This window comes from Phacochoerus africanus, chromosome 1 (assembly GCF_016906955.1).
Source record: "Phacochoerus africanus isolate WHEZ1 chromosome 1, ROS_Pafr_v1, whole genome shotgun sequence".
NCBI lineage: Eukaryota > Metazoa > Chordata > Mammalia > Artiodactyla > Suidae > Phacochoerus > Phacochoerus africanus.
In genome coordinates, this window is record NC_062544.1 from 23,959,959 (window position 1) to 23,975,508 (window position 15,550).

A 15,550-nucleotide genomic window follows, 5' to 3' on the forward strand; every position below is an offset into this window, starting at 1 on the left:
TCCAAAGCCATGCCTGCCTTCGTGACCTAAAGGAAACGGCACTGATCACAGCGTGGCGGGATCTGGATTAGCCAGATATTGGAACAGCCTTGCCGTTCCAGCCTCAGATGCTTTCCTGGTGTATGTGATTCAGTTGTTACTATTTCCTTGCCCAGAAAGAACCATGGAGCCTAAACAGAGAAGGGGGCTAATGCATACGGAACCTTCAAAAAGGTCTTATGTAATTTAGGTTTAAAGAAAGACAGAAATAGCCTGTAACCTTTCTGGCAGTGGCCAGTGAATTTTCAGCCCGCAGCTGATAACAATTATGCAAACTGTAGCATTTGATGTTGTTTCTTATCTATAATAGTTTTATTAGTAAGATCTTGAGCGTGATTAAGTTCTGCACCATTGTCGCTGCAGTCACTCCAAACTTGTAAGATGTTTTATTTTCTAACGACTACAGGTGATTTGTAACCCTGCCAGCAATCTTAATCTCTAAGTCTTAAAATAGGCAATAGAAACTATATGCATGTGTTATATGCAATAGATATACTTTAAAACATTTACGCTGATACGGTAACCCACTCATAAGTAGCTTTGCTGGAAGGGCTCCAGGCTAAAAGCTGACTGGTCTGCCAGGCTTAACTCAGGCTGTTTTCATAGTTTGCGATCGTCTTCAAGGCTGGGTAAGACTTTGTTTTTTTTCTTAAATTAATGAATTGCCATAGAGTTTATTGGGCACCAATCAGCCTATTTTCACACCAAGAGACCCTCGTTTGAAAAGTAGTTTCTAGACATAAAGGCTATACGGAGTGGGATGGATGAAGGGGGAGGAGAAAGGGAAGGAGAAATGTAGTAGATACATATGCCAGGGAATGCCAAGTTGGTGTGCCCAACCCACAGTGAGGCCAAATAAACCCAAACATTGGAGTTTGAAGCAGAGAAAGGTTTATTGCAGGCCCATGCAAGCAGACAGATGGCTCATGCCCCCCACCCCCACCAAATCCTGAACTCCCAGAGGGGTTTCAGCAGAGCATTTTTAAAAGCCAGGTAAGGGAGGGGGTCACAGGCTGTGTAATTAGCTCGGGCACAGTGCTCTGACTGGCTGATGGTGAGGCAGCAAGGCAGTGTCACAGGGGTTAACATGACCAATCCTGAGGGTTTGGGGGCTACGTGCTCATGGCCATCAGATAGCTAATTCCTTTTACTTGGTGGAGGGGTTCACATCTGGAAAACAACTCAAGAAATGTGCACCAGAGAGTATTATCTCGGTACTTCAGAGAGGAGCTAAAACAGGATCTAGGGGAATGGCTTGCCCCAGGAAGACCTCCATAGGGTCCTGCTCAGTTGCAGACACTAAAGAAAAAGAAGAAGGAAAAGGAAAGAAAAGGACCACCATCACCATTACCAACCAGGTTTTGTTTTGGGGGGATTGTGTTTGGTTGGTTTTTGTTTTTGTTTTTTTGTTTTTTGTTTTTTGTCTCTTTAGATCTGCACCCAAGGGATATGGAAGGTCCCAGGCTAGGGGTCAAATCAGAGCTGTAGCTGCTGGCCTGTACCACAGCCACAACAATACCAGATCTGAGTCATGTCTGTAAGGTATACCACAGCTTATGGTAACACTGGATCCTTCACTCACTGAATGAAGCCAGGGAATGAACCTGCATCCTCATGGATACTCATCAGATTCGTTTCCGCTGAGCCACAATGGGAACTCTCATCAACCAGTTTTTATCATGCCCTTTGTGTCTGCCAGTGTTAGTGGTTTAGATGCTCTATCTCATTCAAGCCTAGAAGCAACCCAATAAGGTATGAATGAAGGAATCATTATCACCACTTTAAAGATTCTGAGGCTGGACTTCAGAAGCCAAGCAACATGTGAGATGGATGGTAAATGATGTGCCATATTATATGCTAGTGGTTCCTACACGTAAAATACGGTGGTGAGATGTCTAACGGAGGAACTAATCACATACCTCCATTTATTGCTCTAATTGTTCCATCTTCAGGGAAATACCCCTCAGAGTTTCTATTCCTCACCAAGAGGTGATGAGCACACATACACTGCTTATGTATCTCCTTATCTCCATCTCCCAGTTTCTGCGGTAATCAATTGACAGTAAAATGTTCCCTTCAAAGGATCTGGAGGAGAGAACCAGCAAAGCCAAGCATATCACCTTCCTGTTTTCCTGGACTTCTCCCAGAATGTGCTTTCTGATCCATAGGGTCCTTCTGCCGATGATTCTGATACTCGGCATTGCTCCTGGAATTGAGTTTCACAATGAGGCTCTCAGGGGAAGCAAGGTTGGAGAGTAAATAAGATGACCTAGCAGAAGGAAAAAGCAAGTGAGAATGGTATCTGGACGTTCTTTTTTTTTTTTTTTTTTTTTTTTTGCCATTTCTTGGGCCACTCCCTTGGCATACGGAGGTTCCCAGGCTAGGGGTCTAATTGGAGCTGTAGCCACCGGCCTACACCAGAGCCACAGCAACGTGGGATCCGAGCCCCATCTGCAACCTATACCACAGCTCATGGCACCACCAGATCCTTAACCCACTGGGCAAGGCCAGGGATCAAACCCGAAACCTCATGGTTCCTAGTCGGATTCGTTAATCACTTAGCCACGATGGGAACTCCCTGGATCTTCTTTGATCAGTACATTCAAAGACCAAGAATTAGAGAACGTAAGACCCTTAGGATGAGGCTATTGCTAAAAGTCAAACACAGGTATCTGAAATTCCATTCATAGACCTGAATACATATAATTGGGATGTGCGACTGACCTCATCTATGAAAACTTAAGCTGAAATTAATAGAATTGTTAAACTTTCTGTTTCTCTTTTAAATATTATTTAGTCAGTCTCTTACTAGCAAATAGTTACCAAATCCCTTAAAAATACTAAGCATTATGTTAAGTACTGGGGCGATTATGATTAAAACTTGGATCCTGCCCTTTGAACTCAGACAATCTAAAAGAAGGAGGTAAGCACATAAATAAAAAGCACAGTGTTTACAATGGAAGTTTATAAGTTTTGGCGGTTGTACAGTTGAAATAGGGATTAACTTTCCCAGGATGGTCAGGAAATGTTTCCTAGCTGAGAGACTGTGCTGGGTTTAGAAGGATAAATAAGAGTTTACCAAGTAGATAAGTGGGAAAAAAAAAATAGCAAAGATTATCGCATCATTTGTTTGCATTTTTTGGTGGATTTTCATATAGCCTTGGAAACTATAGAACTGAAAGATCTCACTAAAATGCTGAAATATTGTGAGTTGAATGGTGTCATTTTCTTACTGACAAGAGAAAACGGAGGAGGAGAAATGGGGACTTACTTTAGGGGCATGATATTGTAATAGGATTCCCATTTGTGTCTTTCGTACCAAATAAGAATTGATTAACCACATCCAAGAGAGAGAACCACTGAGGGAAAGACATTCTGAAGGCTGGTCATGATGTAGTCATCAGTTTCGAAGATGCAATGGGAATTTATAAACAGCCTCACCATCTCTCCTCTTGTTAATACAGACTTCTGGGCTTGACGGAAGAATTTCATAACTCTAGGAGGTGATGAGCAGGCATTCTGCCACCCCCAGAGACTCCAAGCCAAATCCGTTGTGTTTCTTTAGACCAGTAAGGAACAAGCCCTTACTCCCCCTGTATGGCTTTTTATGTTCCCATCCATCTTAATGAGGCATGTTAGATCTTCCCTGGACTGTGCTTTTTCCATTTTTGTTCTCTGACAAGTAGAATTCAAGGTGCTAGTTAAGGAAGCATAGCCAGAGAAATAGGACTCTTTGAATTTGGAGTTTAACACGAGACCAAAAAAAGCTCATAAGGAAAGTTCTGTATCATTGTTACTCATATAAATAACAATGCATATAAATTTGTCCTACCTGAAGCCATCAGTTCAGGTGTAAACCATAGTGTGATCCACGAAAAACCAAACATAGGGCAGAGGAACTAATTTCAAATAATCTATACTGTTCCTTAACATACATGTAACAGAATCACTCTTCACCCACCATCTTTCTCTCAGCCCACTCCCGGAAGGTCTTAGAACAAGGACCTTATGAATTCTTGGTTGATACCACCTATCTCCTCCCCCTCTCCCTTGAGCAACAAGGTCAGGAATCTTCCTGGCCTGCTGCTTCTTTGGGAATTTCTGACGTCAGCATCTCTTGTCTAAAACAGTAGAAAGTAGCTCAATGGCAGAAGCTAACTCTCCTTCTTTAAGCATTTTGCTGAAGCAAGCTACTTTCTTGGACTCTATCTCAGTAGCAGGTCACTAAAGAGAATCCCTAAGCAGGACAAAACTTCCCTCTGAGTTTGCTTTTGCCCTGAAATACAAGAAGCCCTAATTTTAGCCGTTAAGATCCCCAGACTACAAACAAGTTTGCAAGTTGCTTTTAGACATGGTCATCCAGGTGTTCCCGTTGTGGTTCAGGCATCCCTGAGATTCGGGTTCAATCCCTGGCCTTGCTCAGTAGGTTACAGATGCAGCTTGGAGCTGTCACTGTGGTGTAGCCTGGCAGCTGCAGCTCTGATTCGACCCCTAGCCAAGGAACTTCCATATGCCATGGGTGCGGCCCTAAAAAGAAAAAAAAAAAAAAAAGGTCATCCATTACTCATTCAAGAAATCTCTCTGAGACCCAGCCATGTGCCAGGTCCTGAGGATTCAATAGTGAAGAAGGAAAGCAAAGTCCTTATCCTTCTGGAGATTCCAGGTGGAGGAGGACAGAATGTGAACAAAAGATGAGGCATATGCCTCTACAGTGACAAAGGCAGGAAGTGCCGTGTGAGGCACAGAGAAGCCTGACTCATGAGAAATTGGCATTTAAGCTGAGCCCCAAGGATGAGGAGGTGTTAATTAGACTTAAAGAATATTTTAGGTGGCAAAAACCAGGACCCACTGGGGAAAGAAATGCTAAGATGCCAGGAAGAGAAAGCAAACTAGAAAGGCTGGCAAGGGCAGGACAGTGCAAGGGTTGGGGCTGCTATGAAGGTTATTGGACTCTAACCCAAGAACAGCGAAAAGTCACTGAAGCATTTTAAACAGGAGAGTACAATAATAACGTAAATAGTTTTGTTCTGTTTTTAATTATGGTAGTTGCCATATGGTCAATAGGTGGGGCTTGGAGGAAAAAGTGTCGCAGAGCTAAAAGTTGCGTTTGGAGAGTCCTGTCATGGTTAAGATGGAAAATGGGGTGATTACCAGTAGGGTCCCCAGAGCTGCAGTATCCAGAGCTGTCTGCCTTTCTCCTACCAATCTGGCAAGGAGGTGAACACTCAAGAGATGTGGGCTGCAGTATGAAGGTAAAATCAGTACAAATTAATGATTGCTAGAAGACCAAGACGTGGCTTAGGTAGGTGTGAGCATGATAACCAAATTTTTGACTTGAAAGGTTGAATTTAGAAAACAAGTTCAGATTTCCACGTGTTAAATCTCCGGGGCAATAAGAGAATTAAGAGAAGCTGTTATGGCCAGACTTATTTTGAGTCTCAAATAATAAATGTAACACTGAAGCACATCCATTTACAAATAATAGCATATTTAGTGTATCCAAAGGTCTCAGCAATCAATTTTTCTCTTAAAAAGATTTCTCCTGAAGTTTTGTTCAATTTAGCAGTTATTCTACATGAGTGCACTGTTGTGTGAATACCGACTTTAACAGATACTTTTTGCTTGATGCTTAATGTTACTTGCGTGTTCCCATTGAACCCTTTAACCCTTCTGTTAAGTACATGTCATTATCCCTGTGTTAAATAAACAGAAACGGAGGCTTGGGAAGATGAAGTTACCCACACATCTCCAAATAAGTTAGTGGCAGACCTGGAATTGAACCCTGGGTCTACCAGACTCCACCTGCCATGCTTTTCACCACCACAGGATAGTGCCTTTGGGACTAGCAGAACACAAGAAAACAAAACGATGCTTAATACCCAATTAAAATTTCCACCACGTCAACGGTGAAGTTAATGCAGTATAAGTGACATGAGGCAAGAAATGATCTGTGAGATGAATTCCAGGCTCTCTCTGAAGGTAGACTTAGTCACTGACCAAATCCTAAAGCAGGCAAGATGTAAGGGTCTCTTGCCTGCAGTTCTACGGGATTAGCAGCCACCCAGGATGGTCAGTCTGAAGCCTTAGAAGCTTCATGGTGGGGACAGCATAAGGTACGTGTGAGCTGCGTTTCAGAGGTTTAATGCTCTGCGGGTCATAACAGTGAAAACAAATTGATGCTGCAGAAATGAGAAGCACTGCTACATTTTTAGCGCTGTGATTTGCAGAAGGTTTCTCTTTCAAACAGGGCTTTGCCAGACTGGTACAAGAAAGCCACACAGCCACCGGTATGGTGGCTGGCCGTTTGGTCATACATAGTTTGAGTAGGAGCACTCAGGAAGTTGTGATAAACACCCAGGAAGTGCTCTGAGAAAGACAGACTCACAGACTTAGAGATCAGACTTGTGGTTGCTGCAGGGGATTGGGGGTGGGGGTGGGGAGGGGGATAGACAGGGGGTTCAGGGTTAGTAGACGCAAACTATTACATTTAGAATGGATAAGCAGTGAGGTCCTACAGCCGGTACAGGGAACTCTATCCAGTCTCTTGAGCCAGAACATGACAGAAGATAGTATGAGAAAAAGAACACACACACACACACACACACTAGGTCTGTACAGCAGAAATTGGCACAACACTGCAAATCAACTATACTTTAATTTTTAAAATTTATTAAAAAAAATGGAGCATGTTGGGCTTGAGAAATGGCATCTAAGGAATCTAATTTGGGTATCAGAATTTCAGAAAACAGACATTTTGTCAAGACCAAGTAATCTTAGCCTCACTTAAACGCTTTTTTTAAAAAAATTTTATTGAGGTATAATTGATTTACAATATGGTGTTGGAGTTCCCGTCGTGGCTCAGTGGTTAATGAATCCGGCTAGGAACCATGAGGTTACCGGTTCGATCCCTGGCCTTGCTCAGTGGGTTATGGATCCGGCATTGCTGTGAGCTGTGGTGTAGGTCGCAGATGCCGCTCAGATCCCACGTGGCTGTGGCTCTGGCATAGGCCGGTGGCTACAGCTCTGACTCGACCCCTAGCCTTGGAACCTCCATATGCCACAAGTGCGGCCCTGGAAAAAAGACAAAAAAAGACAAAATATATATATATATATGGTGTTAATTTCTGCTGTACAGAGAAGTGATATCCATCCATATATATATACACATTTTTTATTCTTTTCCATTATAGTCTATCACAGGATATTGACTGTAGTTCCCTGTGCTACACAGTAGGACCTTGTTCTGAATGCTCTATTGGTAGTGTGTATTTGGGAATCAAGATGCAAAACCTTTAGTAAATAAGGTTTTCATGGAGAAGCAACGAGTTTGTTGAAATATCCCCACCATGTTGAAACCAAAGACTCTTCTCAACTTGTTCTCAGATTGATTTTTCTACCTAAGGATTATTTTTCTGACAGAATCACTGACAAGCTTGATCTTGAGAATATTAAGCCAAGGCAACTCGTTTGCTTTTTTTTTCCGCCCTCTTTTTTTTTTTTTTTAACATTTTTGAGTGAGGTTTAAAACTAGAATTCATTGTGGGTGAACCAAATCCATTCCACCACTTTTCAAATCAATAGGCAGCTTGATTTCTCCATATTGCACAACATTAAGCTCCCTCTAAATTCTCATCAGAGGCAACATGGAAATTAATGAGACCTTTAGGTTAGCTTTTCAAGCTCAGCCTTAGTTTATAGCTCTACCTTGCCTTTTTGACACCATGATCCCGCCTGGCCACCAGCAGCATTTCACGTTGCAGTGCACTTTAATTTTGTAGTTTTCTTAGTCTTCCTTGGAAACTGGCAGCTTATTAATCTCAATAACTGAACTGCTCAATAGGCAAGCTCTCCAATGAGAAACCAGACTGTGTCTTTTTTTTTTTTTTTTCTTGGCATATAGAGACAAGGGGTTGGTTGTTGGATAGAAGCGGGGGGGGGGGGAAATGGGGTACACAGATGAGTGGTTGAGAAAAAGCCAGTAAGGAGGGGCACCCCATATCCCACTTCACTTTCTGACAGTTGGCAGGAAAATAAAGAGAACCTAGCCTAATCCACTGCTCTGCAATTTATGGCTTGCGGTGTTAAACACACTCAAACCCATTAATAAGAAAATAAATAAAGTGCTGTGGCTCGTGTGCAAATTACAAGGTGCATTAAGAAAGAAACAAGCATTGCGTCTTATTTAAGACCACTCCAGTCTGCTCTTGGCATAGTCAGCAAACTTGGAAGCCTCCTTGAAGGTAGAGATATACAAGGAGGGGCTGTCCTTTTTAAATTTCTCTCCTGCTGTAAGATTAAAGCAAAGTTTATTAAAGCTTTGGGGACTTGAGCTCCTTACTTGCAGGTTACCACAGGGAAGCCTCTGGGTAGAAGGAACTTTTTTTTAAAAAGGCATCCCTCTGTAGCCTGGACCTTGGGGACCCAATTACAGATTGAGGCCACCTTGTGGTCATGCCTTGGAAGCGCATGACTCTGCCCTGAGTCTATAAATGTCGACTCCGAGGTGAAGTTCACAGTTGAAAAAAGCCAAATATTCCCATCTCTGTCTGTGCTCTCTCACCCATTCAGCTAATATCAACCATGGTTCCCTTGGGGCATTTCCTGAAGCCTTCCCAGAGGATATTTTATCTGGCTCAGACAGGGAGAGACTTGATGAAGCCCAAGGCTTTTCTAATTCTGGCTCCCCAATGATCTTTTCCTTGTCACACAAGCCAGATAAGGTGTCTGTGATTCTCCCAGGCAGGGGAAGGAGGCTCTGTAACTTTTCTGAATCTTCCTTTAATTCATTAGTCTCGGCCTCGCCCGCCTTTGTGAGTGGAGGTCGTATGTCCCTAGCACCAGTCTGTCACAAGGCACTTAGCCAATTTGCTCACCTGAGGCTGCATCCTTTAGCTGATAGGAGAGTTTAAGAAACTTGAAGCAACTTTTTTTCTCTAGTAGTTTTTTTTCCCCCTTCAGAACCCATCTCAACAATCCCAGGCTATTTCCCCAAGTCTTGTTTGCAAGCAGTTCACTCTCAGAAGTCACAACAGTGTTAACCTCGGAGGATCACCACACACAATCCCTTGCAGCATCATTTCTTGCTCAGAGTAACTGTTAGAGGAACCAGCAGACGCCTTCCAATTTCTGTCAGCTGTGTTTGGTGTTTGAACTGTGCCTGCCTTCTATCTCAAGAGAGAAGAGTAGCATTTCTTTTTTATTTGTGAGATTGTTCTGAAACTCTTTGTTCCAGCTTCATTTGGGCTGGAGCATTCCTAAATCCACTTGTCAGCAATTAGTCCTGTGACGATGTAACACGCCAACAAGAGGACAATTAAAGGCTGATTTTTTTGGTAATTATTTGAAGGAATGGATTCCTGGGAAGAAGGTGGCAAATGTTGTTCTTCTTGCATTGGTACATGCTTAGATTAGAATTTTATTTTATTTTAATTCATCTTATTTTATTTCATTTGTCTTTTTAGGGCCACACCCAAGGCATATGGAAGTTCCCAGGCTAGGGGTTGGGTCGGAGCTATTGCTTCCAGTCTACGCCACAGCCACAGCCGTGGCAGATCTAAGCCACGTCTGCAACCCACACCACAGCTCACAGCAACACAGGATCCTTAACCCACTGAGCAAGGCCAGGAATCAAACCCACGTCCTCATGGTTACTAGTTGGGTTCCTTCGTCACGGGCCATGATAGGAACCCCTAGATTAGAATTTTAAATGGAAGGCTTCATCTTGGTGACTCTTTCATCTCTTATCAACCCAGATCTCCCCTTGGCACTTTGAAATGGGATAAGAAGGCATAAGGTGATGTGAGCCTCATGTGAGCATTTGGTGGGGCCCTGGGGAGCTCAGCCCACCTACATCCTTACCCTGGCCAATTCAGTGAAATGAGGGGATAAATGTACCAGCCCTCTGGAAATGAGCAGTGCTGTGTACTTGTGGGGGTTTATGAGCATCTGGTACCAGGATAGGGCTCTTCTCCCTTACTGTGCTGGTGTCCTCTGGCCGCGGGCTGAAGGCAGAGGATCGCAGCCATCATCTTCTCCAGCTCCTAAACCTCAGAATCCACGTGAGGAGAAACTGTAGCCATATTGAAAATTTCCCCACCTCCTGTTAAGGATGGAACACGCTTTTTGGCTTTGCTTTTAGGCATCGTCCCCTTTTAAATGCCTGCTTTGTGCTTGGTACCGTGTTAGGTACTTCGTTATCTGCTTTGAAGCCCTCTAGGATAGACAGTATTGTCTCTTTCTGCGTGTCAGGAAGATGAAACTTGAGGAGAGGAGGGTCTGGGACAGAATCTAGATTCTGGCAGAACTGGATTCAAGGACTTAACTTCAGGCATTAGGTAGCGCGCTCTCTCTCTTTCTCTCGCTCTCATTGTCACTCTCAGTTTTCCAGCAGCATCCTTAAGCAGTCCTCCTTTTGTGAGATCTTTGTGGGAATGACAGGCTCTTTTCTCATAGCTTAGAAACAAACCAAAAAAGGATTTCGTCTTCCTGATATCCCAGAAAAACTCTCTTGGTGGAGTTTCAGGAACCTGTTGACTTTAAAAATATGCACGACCTAAAAGTTGAGAGTTAAGTTTTATTTGGGGGCAAAATGAGGACTATAAGGCTGGGAGACAGTATTTCAGAGAGGTCTGAAAAACCGCTCCAAAGAGGTAGGGAGGGATGTCCACATATATGTGATTTTGGTGAAGGGGGAGGTGCATGCAACCAAGCACACATTTCGCAGAAGGTCGGCTGCTCGTCTCGAGAAGGTTACTGCTCATCACAAGGAGCATATATTACCAGGAAGGTGATTAGTGCTTTTCTGGTTATGAGGAGACGTGAGAATTGGGCCCATAAAAGTCTTCTCCTGAAAATATCTACCCACCTGAAGACCTGTTCTGCCAGGTTTTCCGGAGCACAGTGTCTCACTCCTGATCTCCACCGGAGTTCCTTTCAGGGCATGTGGAGCGTCAGTAGCTGCAACGGCTCATGATTCCATCTGTGTAAAGGCAGATGGCACGTGCCAGTCTCCAGTTCACAAACCCAACTACAATCCCATGCCCACAACAAACCCAATCCCCGGGCCTGGAGCACAGACCATTTTGAAATGCTAGGCCTGGATCATGTGTCCACATGGAAGCTGATACCAGGAAGAAGGGCTTGGCCACAACCATACACCGTGGTGTTAGGAGCTGGCAGGGGGGGGAAATGCAGGTCAAGTTCAATGCTAGTTTTGCCCCAGCCAAGCTGCCTTTCTCATATTGCCTAGTTACAGTGATTTTCTCCTCTGGGCACACAGTCCTGGTCAGGGAAGTTCTGGGCATCGGATTACTTCACTTGCCTGGGCACAGAAGGGTGTTTACTGCTGATTCCATTATGAAGTAGAAAGCATCCCCCTCTGATTCATCACCTTGCCTGGCTCACTTCTTAAATGTCCCACGACTTTACCTTTGAGTTTACTGTGGCCACTTAATGCATTTTAACTTTTATTAGTCTCCTGATGTCTCTTTTCAGCTATCATCTTATTTCCTGCAAAAGTGCTTGGATTCCACATTTCCTAATTAAAACATGCTCATTTATTGTCTTACTAACCAGTGCTCTTTATGAGGGCTCATGATGAGAAAGTTAACTCAAAACAACTCAGTGCATTTCTCATCTCCTGAAAATGGCTGGAGAAGCAGTTTTACCTTTATCAAGTTGACGTCCTTGGGAGACTTGGGGGGGGGGTTGCTTTTTAATAAAACAATGAATAGTCTACGGCCATACCACCCTGAACATGCCTGATCTCATCTAATAAAACAATGAATGGGAAGCATTTAATCCTGTGCTCCAAGCTTCTCTTCTCATCATTATAAAAATGCATTTTATCCTCTTCGTGGTGAAAATCTTAGCTAGGGCATTTTGTATGGGTCAGTCTGTGCTATAATGGACCTTATTATAGGTAACATTGGACTAGTTCCAAAGTTAATTAGACAAAAATTTTTATCCTCCGGGCATTCCATGATAGCCTAGCAGTTAAGGATCCACTGTTGTTGCTGCAGTGGCTCAGGTCACTCCTGTGGCTCAGGTTCGATCTCGTGCCTGGAAACTTCCATGTGCCATGGGTGTGGCAAAAAAGAAAAAAAGGAGTTCCCATCGTGGTGCAGTGGTTAACAACTCCGACTAGGAACCATGAGGTTTCGGGTTTGGTCCCTGGCCTTGCTCGGTGGGTTAAGGATCTGGCGTTGCTGTGAGCTGTGGTGTAGGTTGCAGACGCGGCTCGGATCCCGCGTTGCTGTGGCTCTGGCGGCTACAGCTCCAATTCGACCCCTAGCCTGGGAACCTCCATATGCCGAGGGAGCTGCCTAAGAAATGGCAAAAAGACAAAAAAAAAAAAAAGAAGAAGAAGAAGAAAGAAAGAAAGAAAGAAAAAATTTTGTCTTAAAAGTCACCATGTCTTCATGTCAGTAACTATGCCTGTTGCTGTTTACACTTGTGTGATTTAATCTGACGTTGCTAGCTGTAGAAAAGCTCACTGTAGTAGGGGGAATGGTGGCACACATTTAAACCCCACTAGATTTTCAGCATAACAGTGTGTGGTGTGTGGCACTGGGGTGGGTGTGAGAACCCCCTGGAAAGGGCACATTCCGTAGGTGTCTGGGGGTACTTTGTTTTCTGAGTGTTCGCCCTCACTGGCTTTGTCTGGAACTATGACAGCTGTGTTCGGATGGGCTCCTCCTCATGTCCTGCCTATCATGTGCATCTTCAAATTCACAACACCTTCATTTTGGGGAAAAGAAGAGTCGAATTTTCTACAGAGCTAAAGCTGAAGGGCTTTATGAGGTTGCGGGGGGAGGGAGGGAAAGGGGAGGAGAGAAAAGGAAAGGGGAAAGGGAAGAGAAAGGTCTGGAGATGAGGATAGAGGAATAAACACCTGCCATCCTCTGGAAGGTTGGCCCCTTGGTTCTCGCCACTGCAGCAGAAGGCAGACTAGGAGAAGGAATCAAGGTCAACACAATTACGGAAGAGCAGGGGGAATCATTTGGCAGCACCATGGCAGGATGATGAGACCGGAACCCATGTTAAGCTCGTGTATTCAGCCCAACATCTATTTTACAGGTGAGGAAGGTGAGGCCACATGACTGGTCAGCCCCTCACACTGAGGGTCCAGTCAGGGGTGCAGGCAGGCTCTGGCTGGACTGTCCCTCAGCTCACCTCACTGTTTCCTGCATGATGACCAGGAGACTCTGTTGCCTATTCACCCCACACAGAATCTTTATCTCCATTTCCTTCTGTAAAAGGAGTGGTCCAGGATTTCAGACAAAGAATGCGAGCACATATGGCAACAGATTTGGAATTTCCAGTTATTTTATGACAAAAATGTACTCATTCTCTTGGTAGAAACACTCAACTATTAGAAAGTTAAAAAGCACCAAGTATATTCCCTGGCCCCTCCATTCCTATTTTCAAGGGACGCTCATTTGAAAGTTTGTTAGTTTAGGCTTCCAGAAATGTCTCTGAGTATCCGAGCAAACTTTTTTTAAGTTTAAATGGAATTGCATTATACCTACCATTTTGCCACTTCCTCTTTTAACGTCAAGATAAACTGTAGAAAGCAGTTCAGGTTCATGTAAACCTACCTCATTCTTTTTTAAAATCTGTGTAATATTCCATAACACCATAATTTATTTAACCAGTCCCTTCTTGATGGACATCTAGATTGCTTTCAGGTTTCTGCTGTTACAAACAAGACTGTAATGAAAAGTCCTCTGTGTGTGGTGTGTGTGTGTATCTTTGCATACTTACATGATTATATCCAAAAGTTAAATTCCTGGAAGTAAAATTGCTAGGTCAAAGTGTACATATAATGTGCATTTTGAATTTGAATAGATTGTGCCAAATTATGTCTGTCTCAATTCCAATGTTACAGTCTCTCTCTATTCCTACTTTAAGGGCCTGAATTTGTTATATGGGTTTAAAATAAGAGCCCTAAAGTTTATAGTGTTGGATTTTAGACATACAATTGAAAGGATTTTCTTTGTCAGGGAATAATGCACTAAACAATGCTTGAATACTCTAGAAACTCAGCTCCCCTTCTTTTTTTTTTTTTTTTTTTTGTCTTTTTGCTATTTCTTGGGCCGCTCCCGCGCATATGGAGGTTTCCAGGCTAGGGGTCGAATCGGAGCTGTAGCCACTGGCCTACGCCAGAGCCATAGCAACACGGGATCCGAGCCGCGTCTGCAACCCACACCACAGCTCACGGCAACGCCGGATCATCAACCCACTGAGCAAGGGCAGGGACCGAACCCGCAACCTCATGGTTCCTAGTCGGATTCATTAACCACTGCGCCACGACGGGAACTCCCAGCTCCTCTTCTTACATGTCCAGTGAAATGAGAAAGGAGTATAGCTCTGGGGAAAATCACTCACTTTCCTTGGTTCCAACTGTACGGCCTTTTAGCTTAATTCCCAGACTCTACTGCCACGTGGCCAACACCATTCAAGACTAACCGTTGCTGCCTTTTGTCTTCTCATTGATACTTTGGCAGTGTTTACATTTGCTGCTTTCCCCATCTACCCTGCTTCTGTCTACCTGATGGCAGTATTATAAGAATGTCTGAGGAGTGGGAATGTAAATTAGTACAACCACTATGGAAAACAGTATGGAGATTCCTCAGAAAACTAAATATAAGAGTTCCCCTTGTGGCTCAGTAGTAACAAACCCAACTGGTATCCATTGAGGATGTTGGTTTGATCCCTGGCCTCACTCAGAGGATTAAGGATCCAGTGCCACTGTGAGCTGTGGTCTGGGTCTCAGACATGGCTCAGATCCTGCCTGCATTGCTATGGCTGTGGCCAGCAGCTGCAGCTCCAATTCAGTCCCTAGCTTGGTAACTTCCATATGCCACATGTGCGGCCCTAAAAAGCAAAAAAAAAGGGGGAAGTAAGGGAGAAAACTAAATACAGAACTACCATATGATCCAGCAGTTCCACTCCTGAGCATATATCCGGACAAAACTACAATTCAAAAAGATACACGCACCCATAGTTCATAGCAGCACTACTTACAATAGCCAAGACACAGAAACAACCTAAATGTCCATTGACAGATGTATAGATTAAGAAGATGTGGAACATATATACAATGGAATAGTACTTGGTCATAAAAAAGAACAAAATAATGCCATTTGCAGAAACATGGATGCAACCTAAAATTCTCATTCTGAGTGAGGTAAGTCAGAAAGAGAAAGACAAGTAACATATGGTATCACTTATATGTGAAATCTAAAATATGGCACAAATTAACCTATCTACAGAATAGAAACAAACTCACAGACATAGATAACAGACTCATGGTTGTCAAGGGTGGGGAGGAGGGTATGGGATGGACTGGGAGTTTGAGGTTGGTATTTGCAAACTATTACATTTAGAATGGCTGGGCCTACTGTACAGCACAGGGAACTATGTCCAATTTCTTGGGAAAGACTGTGATGGAAGATAGTATGAGAAAAAAATCTATATATACATGTGTGTATATGACTTGGTGACTTGG

The 15,550-nt window shown here is 43.6% G+C and overlaps 1 protein-coding gene across 1 annotated transcript in view; it reads left to right on the plus strand.

Annotated features, from left to right (window-relative positions):
- Positions 1-15,550, plus strand: part of LOC125129111 (teneurin-2) — a 527,939-nt gene that overhangs the window by 196,568 nt on the left and 315,821 nt on the right. The window lies entirely within an intron of this gene.